This window comes from Spea bombifrons, chromosome 3, assembly GCF_027358695.1.
Source record: "Spea bombifrons isolate aSpeBom1 chromosome 3, aSpeBom1.2.pri, whole genome shotgun sequence".
NCBI lineage: Eukaryota > Metazoa > Chordata > Amphibia > Anura > Pelobatidae > Spea > Spea bombifrons.
The window spans coordinates 64557980-64569807 of NC_071089.1; positions in this window are offsets into that span (position 1 = coordinate 64557980).

Consider the following 11828-nt stretch of genomic DNA (forward strand, 5'->3'; position numbering starts at 1 on the left):
GTCTATTGGACTAATAAGGCTAATCCAATCTACATTACTTCAATAGCTAAAGTATCATTGCATAACACATTACACTGGTATTTTGGCATGATATCATATCTTGTTTTTCAGTGGCATGATTTTTGTGCCTCCCCAGTTTTGACTGTGATATCTTATGTGCCCCCCCAATATATTTTTCCTAGAGTCGCCACTGCTTTTCAATGTCTCTGCTTTTCCTTCACTTAGCTTCTTGTTCTTTGTTTCTTCTTTTTTCAGTCTTTGCGGTTTCCTTGTCTTGGCTCTCCACAGAGCTACCCTGACCTGGTATAGTGGTAGTTCCAATTGCTGACGTACTACACCAGGCCAGTTTGTACACGTCACTCTCTCCACGAATCCACCTGCATACTTCCAGACTGAACCTCAGCACATACCCTCTCCACCAATTGGGGGAATGAGAGAGAGGCTCTGCTCCGCTGCAGAAGTACTACACCAGACCAGAATAATGCAAACAATATGAAATCACTGCTGACAAGATGATCACAATCCCATAGGTATACTATGTGGAGAATATATGGAACCATCTGTCCAAGGGGTTTCTACACCCCAATTACTAAAAGAAAACCCAATTTCATGGGCACATGTAACATACTGTGGAATATCCCAAGCAGGACCCTCTCCAGAGATTCCTCTCCAAGGTTATCTGTCAGACAGCGTATGTAAATGTTATTTCTCTTCATGTGATTACTCAAATCCTCAGTCACATATTTAAGTGTGTTGTTGTTAGCCTGCATTTCCTCACTAATAATGGAGGTATAGTTTAGAGCACCTACAAGCTAAGCAGATTTGTCCTCTAGAATTCCAGTATGGGATCCGAGGGTGTGTATCTCAAGTTTCAAACTATAGCTTTCATCTCCCTAAGGAGATATTTCAGATCCGCTTTAGTAATGGGGTTGCTAGGTGTGCTTGCATGGCTCTTATCTGAGAACGATGTGTGGAGATGGCGAGAACTATCGAGGCATTCACCTGTCTCTAGGAGGTCGAGGCCACTTCAGGATGTTATTTTCATAATTCTTTAATTTCACTCATTCTCACCAATCAGAAAAAGGAACACCGGCACTCCATGAAGACAGAAGTAATCAAATAAACATATAATTTAAAAATATGTTTTATTTTGTTGCTTGATCCCATATATATATATAAATATGATGTAGAAAAATATATATCCAAAATTATACAAAAAAAGAAATTAACAAACAAAAAAGAGTACAATAAATATCATACCAGCCGCAGAAAAAGAGAGACCGCTAAACGCGTTTCGCACCTCAAGTGCTTTATCAAAAGCTAATCCCACAAGAAAAAAAACAACCCTAATATAGCCAGGTTAATCAAACTCTTAGTGAAAATAAGTGAGAACCACCTGCGGTGCAATTAATAAACTGCCTAATGTTAAAGATACGGTTATTAGAGGTAGATGTAAAAGAAACATCCTTATTAACACAGGTACAACACTTGCACACGTTATGACCTATGTTCCCTCTAATTTTTCTTGGGTGATGTGCGCAGAAAATTTCTGTTGTGCAAAATTTTTCCCAGAGCCAAAATTTTGTGCGCACAACATGCTTCTACAGTCCATATAAAGTTGGTGGAGCTGAAAAAAAAAATCACATTGCAAGGGGGTGGAGCTATATATCTCCAACACTTTTGACTCCATGGTCTATTCTACACACACACATATACATACATACATATATACACACACACATACATACATATTTATATACACACACACATACATACATATTTATATACACACACATATACATACATATATATATATATACACACACATATACATACATATATATATATATATATACACACACATATACATACATATATATATATATATATATATACACACACACATACATATATATATACACACACACATATACATATATATATATATACACACACACATATACATATATATATATATATATACACACACACATATATATATATATACACACACACATATACATATATATATATATACACACACACATATACATATATATATATATATATACACACACACATATATATATATATACACACACACATATACATATATATATATACACACACACATATACATACATATATATATATATATACACACACATACATACATATATATATATATACACACACATACATACATATATATACACACACATACATACATATATATATATATATACACACACATATACATACATATATATATACACACACATATACATACATATATATATACATACATATATACATACACATATATATACACACATATACACACATATATATACACACACATATATACACATACACATATATACATACATATATATAAATACATATACACATATATACATATACATAATGTTTTCCTACCTTTCCTCTGTTAGTTACTTTTCCTCCTCCTCTTCGTTCTTCCTCTTGACTCTTCTTCTGTCCTTCCGGTGCAGTAAAGAAGGTGGGCGTGGCTTCAGTGCTGTGTGCCGGGATCTGACTTCAAATACCGACACACAGCATTAGTTGCCGCGCGCATAGCAAGGGAGCAGGATCGAAGGTCTGTATTAACAGACCTCCCGCTCCCTTGATTGATTTTAAGCCGGTTGGGGTGAGATTTTTGATCTCCCCAACCGAGCTTGCTCCTCCAGCGGCGGACATTAATGTCCGTCTCTGGAGGAGTGCCAGCGTCACCCTGGACGGACTGCCCGCCCCCCCCCCAGCTCCCCATTAGGTACTGTGCGCACAATATTAGATTGTGTGCGCTCCCTCAAAAAGTTATGTGCGTGCGCACAAGCGCACAGCTTAGAGGGAACAGTGGTTATGACTGCAAGGAAACATGCCAGAGCGATTTAACCAAGTGGATACCTCAGGCTGGCTGATAAACTTGGAGATAGAATATTGCCTAGTATTTAAGTTTTTTGGGAACATAGTTAACCCCGTTAGACAGAATTTTATCATAGTGTTACCAGCAACTTTCTTGTGATGTCTTAGTAGTACCTAATGTACCAACTGCAGTAAGTTCCAAATCTAAAAAAGAAATAGTGTCTATAGAAATGTGTAACAAATGTAAAAACAAGATTGAAATAATTGGAATTTACATAATGTACAAATAAATGTATAGAATTAAGGTCACCTTACCAAATAAATAACAAATCAAAATATTTTATGTTACCTGAAAATAGATTCGCAGAACGAAACAGAAATTGCTCCTCCCAAAACTTCATGTAGAGATTAGCGTATGAAGGTGCCAAACGTGCACCCATTGCAGTCCCTTGTCAAAGCTAAAAAAAATTGTGTATAAGTAAAAATAAAATACTGTAATAAAAAAATCTATGGTTTCAGGGACATATTCATTGTATCTCTGCAGGCACCACCTAATGGCTCTCAGAGCCTGCATATGTGGTATGGCAGAGTAAAGAAATGTGATATCAAGACAAAGCCAGGAATAATCTGGTTGCCATTTAAACATATTCATATATTGAAGAACCTGCTTAGTGTCACAAAGGTAACTTTTTTGTTTAATGACTATTGGTTGTAGATAATAATCAACTTACTCTGAGAGGCCCTCCCCCAAGCCTCCAATACCATAGACAATAGGTCTACCGGGTGGGTCCACCAAAGTTTTATGTACGTTAGGTAAAAATGGAATAAAGGCACAGACGGTTTGATTCTATAAATATATTGCACCTGATCAATACAAAGGATACCATTGGTAATGCCCAAATCCAATACGTGGGATTAATCATTACAAAATTTAAATGTGGGATCACAAGAAAGTTGCTGGTAAACATTGGAATCACATAGCTGTCTGTTAGCTTCCTTAATATAATATGTTTTATACATAATTACCACTGCACGACCCTTATCTACATTCTTAATAACAATATCTTTGTTAGAAGAGAGCTCTTTCAAAGCTATTTTCTGTAATGATGTAAGATTGCCATAAACATATTTATCAAGACTATCTGAGAGTTTAATGAGCTCATTCTCTACCTTATCTTGGAACACATCCATTAAAGGGCCTCTACTGTTTACAGGATAAAATGTGGATCTAGGTTTTTAATCTAGGTGTTAATGTGTATAACATGACCAGAACCAAGTGTTCCCCCTTGCCAATCCTCTAAAACAGAAACTATACAATTATCATGAAACTGAAAATCAACACATTCATGAAAGCTGTTAGATTGCACGATAGAGGTAGATTTAACCAATAAATTAGGTGAAGGACTAATAACCTCACCGTCACTATTATCAATTGGAAACAAATTCTCAGCAGATTCAATATGACGTGTCTTGTTTTTTTGATTAAGATATTGTTTGCTTTTATAACTATTTTTATATGAGATTTATTTTGGTATATTATGTTTTTTTAATTGTATATTTTATATTGGGTGACATGCATTATTTTGGTTTCCTTGTGCCCCTTTTTTTATTAGACGTATTCTTGTTATATCATTATCAGGTGGTTTTCACTTATTTTCAGTGTTTAATTAACATGGCTATATTCCTTTTCCTCATTTTTGTTTGTTCATTTCTTTTTTTGTATAATTTTGAATATATATTTTTTCTAAATCATATATATATATATATATATATATATATATATATATATATATATATATGGGATCAAGAATCCGAATAAAACATATTTTTTATATTATACATTTATTTGATTACTTCTGTTTTTATGGAGTGCTGGTGTTCCTTTTTCTGATTGATATCAGTGTTGGAGTGGATGCTCCTTCCTTCTTGAGCACCCGTGTGGGATAGCTGTTTTCGCTTTGCTTTTTACTGACTTACTGACACTCATTTTCACCAGCCAATGTTTCCCTGGAAAAAGTACGTATAATGCAGTACCAGGATCTTACTTGATTGTGGGTCTTGGTGACGGAGTGCGATCAAAATACGGCCATCTTGGATCGAGGGTAAGACTTGCCTCTCTAAAGTATAAATATTCTAATACATTTTTTTAAAGTTAGAAATGTTCTCTTGGCTAGTGGCCATATATTCTCCCTGTAGTTGTTTTTAAATTTTATGTGTGTGATTTTATTTTTACATATGTATTTCTGGTAAACAAAACAGCCTTTCATAGATTAATCGTATGACGAACGGAGATTTAAGAATCTGATTCTTACTGCACATCCTCCAAGGTATTAGTGAGGTGACTGGAATATCAATGATGAAACTCATCACACTTTGATCAAAAAATCTGGGTCCCTACACAAAAAGAGCTGGTTAGATTTTGAAATAAAGAATTAGATTTAAAATATTATGATTTGTACTGAGCATCTGGCAAAGAATTTGAATATTTGATTGCCTTATAACCAGCGGCAAGCTATACATTAGGCAAAGTTCAAATATAGAAACCCCACTATTGTTTGCTGAGTAGATGTACTTATATCAATCATTAATGCAGATATGTTAGAGGTTTATCTAAAAGTTTCCTATCTAAAGTTTCCATTCTTATCTAAAGTTATGTTATTGTTCTAGTCTATGGATTTAAGGGTATACACCATGTTGTTTTTTTACTCTGAATATGCAAATGTGTAGCAGACCTTTTTGGAAAATCACTGTAAAAGTCACTGCAAATGTTATTGCAGATTAACAGCCATAAAGATTAGGGGAGGGTTGATAATCTAAGGTAAATCTAAGTGGCCCCACCAGCCCCCTACATCTCGGTAGCTAACATACACACTGGCAAACATATTTACGTACACACACTCGTGTTAGAACACACCTACTCACACTAACACACTAGTTTCCACTCATGCTAATACCCGTCACATTCCTGCCTCTGCAACTTGGACAGGCACTTTTTGAAGAATTTTGGACCGGCCTGGGGACCAACCTGCTCCTGATAAGCATAGATGGTAGTACTCAACCAGTATTGCATGCAACATGCACTTTGAGACCTTGGTGAATAGATCCTTATATTTTGTTTGCCGTGGGCATATGAGAGCTTTGATTTAATTTGTATTATGGTTGTATTGGTCCCTAAGACCAGTGATGTGTTTGTCAAAATACAATGACTAAATAGATTATTTTTGTTATTTACTATAGAGACGGTGTTTGCATTCCAGTTTACTAGTTTAAATAAACTGGATTTCAATAAAGCTATGCAATATTAATGTTTTACTAAAGAGTGTAAAAAATATTCTTATGATGACATATGTTAAGTAAAATACGAAACTCAAACGTTGCCTTCTGATAAGGAATTAAAAGGTCAAGTCAGTAAAACGTCTCCCTTCAGATTTCTGGTTTGCCTACTTACTTTGAATGAGAACAGATGCTTAAAACCCAGTTGTAATATCAGTAATCATATCATATTAACTGGAGATTGTGATTCCATATGTGTCAACAAAATCCTAATTAAAGTCATTGCAATGCCACAACAAAGTATTTATGAACAGCTTGCAATACAGCCATGTAGTACTGACTTTCCATAAGATGAATCATTGACAGATGATATGGCATATCTGCCTTGCTGCATAATAATGATTTGTTCATACAATTGTATTCTCTGCATTAAGGGGTTGCCAACTAAATATGTCTCATAGCAGCTCAGAGTCAAAGCAGTTATAAGTCTTACCTTTATTTTCCTTTCTTCTGGAAAAAAAAATATTGAACAAAATTTGCAAAGTACTTTTTCAGCCTCTTGAAAAAATGATGCTTATTAAAAAAAAACAAGAAATTAAGAGTTGCTCAAGGTCATTTGTATTCTTACTTCCAGTTCCCGTTGGTTATCATCACTATATGGCCCCACATTAAAATTATGAAATCCCCATCGTTCATTTGGATTTTTACATTATGTGATGCTGTCAAAATAAGGGGAGAGACAGCAAATATTTAATTGTTTTTTTTTTGTCTTCATGTATTTGTTCCTCCAAATAATATTACAGCAGCAGTGCATGGCTAGCTCCATCATTTAGTCAGACTAGTTGGATCTGAAGGACACTCAGCTGGTTGGGAGTGCTGCCACCCAGATCTTTCCTATGTTTGCAAGGTTATACAGGAGGATGGTGAAAGAAACATAGCGTATCTAGCATACAAGACACCCTAGGGTTGCCCTTGATATTAGACATTTTGCAGCACTAGAGCCACCTTTATGTTGTACTAAATCTTAAAACCATAAAACTTAAATATTATGATGAAAAGCTTTAGGTTTAGTTGCTTAAAAATAGAAACTATGCCATATCTGTAATACATTTTCAAACAAAAACAGCTATCAACAAAACTATATCTATAATTTTATATATTCCAATTGAACGTACTCTAATTCATGGCATATTTGTATTTATAACAGAGGTGGATGAAAACAAGAGGTGGATAAGAATTTTCACTTTTATTCCAATATTGGATGAAAACTGGTTTAGCCTTAAAAAACTATTTTTTTCACCAAGAGTTTTCATGTCAGTGGCTTCGTTTGTGACATGACTTTAGCAATGCAATGCATGTGACATTTTTTTGGAACTAAATGAGTAGCAGGATGTGATCCATTGTCACTTACTGGATATTTTAAGAATGTTCCTGATAAAAAAACTGCTATCTCCTCGCCCACCCTTATTACATTACATTTATTTATATGGAGCCAGCAGATTACAACAGAGTCTGTGAAATAATTTAAAATCACACCTAATAATAAACTGGTACGAAAGGAGAAGAGGGCCCTGCAATTGTGAGCTTACAATTTAGTCGGTGCTTGAGGGGGAAGTGAAAGAGCAGGAGAGCAGGAGAGGGTAGGGATGAGTTCATTGAGTCAGGATCATCTGTAAAGGTTGTTGGTCTTGACTAGTTTATGAGAGAAACAAAGAGGGTGGTTAGGGTGTATTTGCACAAGAGATGTAGGGGAGTCCAGAGTTATTTAAAGCTCTGAATGCCAGGATTAATGGGCTGCATCATCCTACTTAACAAAATAGGTAACCATTTGAAAAAAAGTCATGTGTTTTAAAAAAAATAGTGCACCATATTGTAATAATTTTACATTCATTTGTATTTGGTATACTGGGTAATTGAAATCGACAAAGGCTTGGCAAATGGTTAGAACAGCTCTATAGATTGTCATATATATGAATGCTGCAGGCTAGCGCCAATAAATGCATTCTAAAACAAGCTGGTGTATTCATCTGTTTGTGAAGATTGATTTAAAATAAAATTATTTTAAAAAACGTACGCACTTAGAAACTGTTAAAGATATCCTATCGGTTAAACATGACAGTTGTATCTAAAGATTATTGAAACTGATATATTGTCTTCTTGGAAAGTGAGAATAGAACCATAATTCATGACACTAGACAAAAGATTTCAATTACTTTTAGGAAAAGAAAGCTCATTTATATCATAACTCTAAAATAAAAGGAAGTTGTTTTCGGTTGTCTTCTGTTATTAATGTCATCCTTTTCACAATAAATGTAGAAAAAGAACATTTATTTACTAGAAAAGCAGACCATTGACAGAATGTTATGATATATCCAGATTCCATTATGCTATGATTGGGCACTAGAAGATGTGAAATTAAGTTACTTCATCCCAAAGAACAGAAACATAGATTTGCACATAAATAAGTATTTTATTAGCACTGGCACAATTGATTTTTGTGCTCTAAGCAATTGCTGGAAAGAAGCAATTCAAAAACAGCCATTGAACTGTTCTCTGTTTAACTTACCAATATTTCAGGGGTGAAGGCACAATAGAAAAGATATGTTAACTGTACAAAAGAAACAACAGTTTTTTTTACTGATGTATTATTGATTGTATGGGACAGCATGTCAAAGGGTGCAAGAGATACATACATGCTAATGAAGTTTATATAGTTAACCTGTAATATTCTCGCTCTTGTAGAATTAGAAACCCCATGATGCGTAACCAGCTAATGACCATACCTGGGAACTTCCCAATAAGGTTCCAGTAATACACGGAGTGCTGGATCTACCACTAAGCACACTAGGCATATGTCAAATAGCCCCAGAACCCAGTGACCCTGGCGTTTTAATGGATAACCAAACTTCATAGTAGCAGTAGCTGCTCTGGATACTGTAGACAGAAAATAGATGTCATCCTGCAGCATTAGGTGTTCATGAGGCAAAATACCTCCTGCAGCACTAGCTAGGCAGTATATTGTGCTGTTGAGGTAGAAAGGGAGCCAGGCATCTAAAAGTTAAGTGCATAAATGAGAGGAAAGGTGTGTGTATTTTTATTAGACTTGTGCATTCGTATTCAGGAGACGATGAAAATGAACACAAATGTTGTATTTGAATAGCGAATAAACTAATATGGTGGCGGGTAAATGCACACGAAAACTCTTCGTGTTCATGTTCGTCTTTGTTAATATCTCATAGCTAATCTCCCTTGTTCCTTCCCACTGCCTCTAGCCTACCTTGTCTACGTAGCATCGCAGGGGTTAACAGGAATGGGAATCCGTAAAAGTTAAAGGTCTGCAAGAGCGACTCTATTGGTTCCCGGCAGGGGCCTCCTCTGGCATCAACCAATGAAAGGCAGCTGCTTTTCATTAATTGATGCCAGAGGAATTCGGGGGCCAATAGAGTGGCTCGTACAAACCTTTAACTCCTGAAACCTCCCCCGGCCAGCGTCAGGAGTTAAAGGTCCGTATGTGCAGCTCCATTGGTTGCCGGCAGGGAGCTCCTCTGGCATCAACCAATGAAGGGCAGATGAAATACGAAGGTTTTTCCATGAAGACGAACACGACAACTTGGCCGGCACCCAAGTCTAATTTTTATACCTTGAGTCTCCAGGGCGAATCCTGGCAAATTCCCAGGTGAGGAAAGTGAGGAGGGACCCACCATGGAACAAACAAAAACAAAGCAGAGAGCGTGCACATTTTTGTTTGCATTTCATTGTTTTTTTTCACTCACACTCTCACACTTTCTCCCTACCTTCTCCACTGACAACTTCTGTGTCTTTGTCTCCTTTCCCACAGCGCCTCTTCTTATATTGCATCTTTTTGTTCATCTTTCTCCTTCTACTTCTACCCGGAGAAGTGGACAAAGAAAGAAGACATAAGAACAAGAAGAGGCAAGAGAAGTAACAGAACTGTGCCCCAAGGAGACAGGGACACATAAGCAGTCAATGGAGAAGGTAGGTAGAAATTCAGAAAGAGTGTTACAGAGACTGAGAACGTGAGAGAGCCTGAATGGGAGTGTGAAACAGTATGAGGGAGCATGAGAGAGTGAATGAGGGTGAGTGACAACAAAATTTGTTTCCAAATGGAAAAAGCCCTCCAAATGTCATCAGAAAAAGGGCAAAAAACAAAATGTGTTGTTCAAAAACAAATGGACCAAATAGCTGCCAATAGTTGAGGAACACCTGGGAACGTGACATGCTGACCAGAATTTAAATGCTAAGTAAATCAAAATAGACTCATAGATTTTTCTTGCTGGAGTTTAAAGTTTTTATGTTCAGATGACATTATAAACAATTTACACTTCGCCTCGGCAAACCTATGTATTTTTTTTCAGGGCACATTAAGGGATTATAGATACCCAATTCCATCCTTTCCATACAAATGACACTTCTAAAATACCAATTAGCTCATTTGTGATATATCTGCTCCCTGCTTAATGGCCTATCTCCCTCTCACCTTTCACTGTTACAAAGGAGTCTAAAGATCTCTTCCAGACTAATCTTCTTGTCCTACTTCTACATACATACATATATATAAGTAAATACATTGTTGCACTACAGAAATATTTTTTGTATGTATATATATATATATATATATATATAGATATATAGATATATAGATACATACGTACAAATAAAACATATTTCCATGCTAGAACAGTGTATACCCTTCTTATACAAATTCCCCATTCCTTCCCACAAGGAGGTTTGTGCAAAGAAAAAGGTCTCCTTTTTTGACGTATTAATTTTTATATTTGTTAATTTGTATGTCATTGTATTCCATATTATATGGGTTTCTTGGTATATTGTACTTAAATGTAGATTTTCTATAACCTTTATTGTGTATAAATATTCTTAAATATAACCCATTACCTCATTATTACTGCATTGTAGAATGAAATAAGTAAGGTGCTTGCTGGTATGGTCTCTGCGTTATATTTGGACATTTCATGCATACAGAATGTGTTTTTTTGTTCAATACATTGATTTTTTGAGCTACTTTTCCCTGTAAAGACATTGGAGTGTGCAGTTATTCGCTTCTGATGAGCAGAACTTCATTCAACGATAATTGTCTGCCAATGAACATTTGACAACAGAGTTATGGTTAATGTGTTTGGAAACAAGCTTCATTGAACATACAAGCTGGACCAGTTCACAATAACATGCTTATTGTATTTCTTAAAATACTTTTGTTTATCTATGCATGTACTGTATTCTGATGTGAATGCCATTTCATTTGTATTCTTTTCACTGTATTTTGCTACATAATTGTTACACTTGCCTACAATACAAACTGGTATTCGTCTTTGTGTCAGTCTTAAAATATTTCTATAATGTGATTTTAACACCTTAGAATAACATTTAGATGTTAAATATATCTGAGTCACTTTCTGTTCTAATACATCTCCGCAACTCCAAAAATGTTGATTAGTCTTTGCTTTAGGCAAAAATACAACCAAAAATGAACCCTATCTAAATGAACTGAACGATAAGCAGCATGTGATCATAGATATGACAACAACAGGCGATGTCCTCTATTAGTAAGCTAAATGTCATGTTATTCCTGGTGTCCATTAATTTGGGACTGGGGACGCCACTGAGTGTGTGTTTTAAATCCTGTGAATGACAAA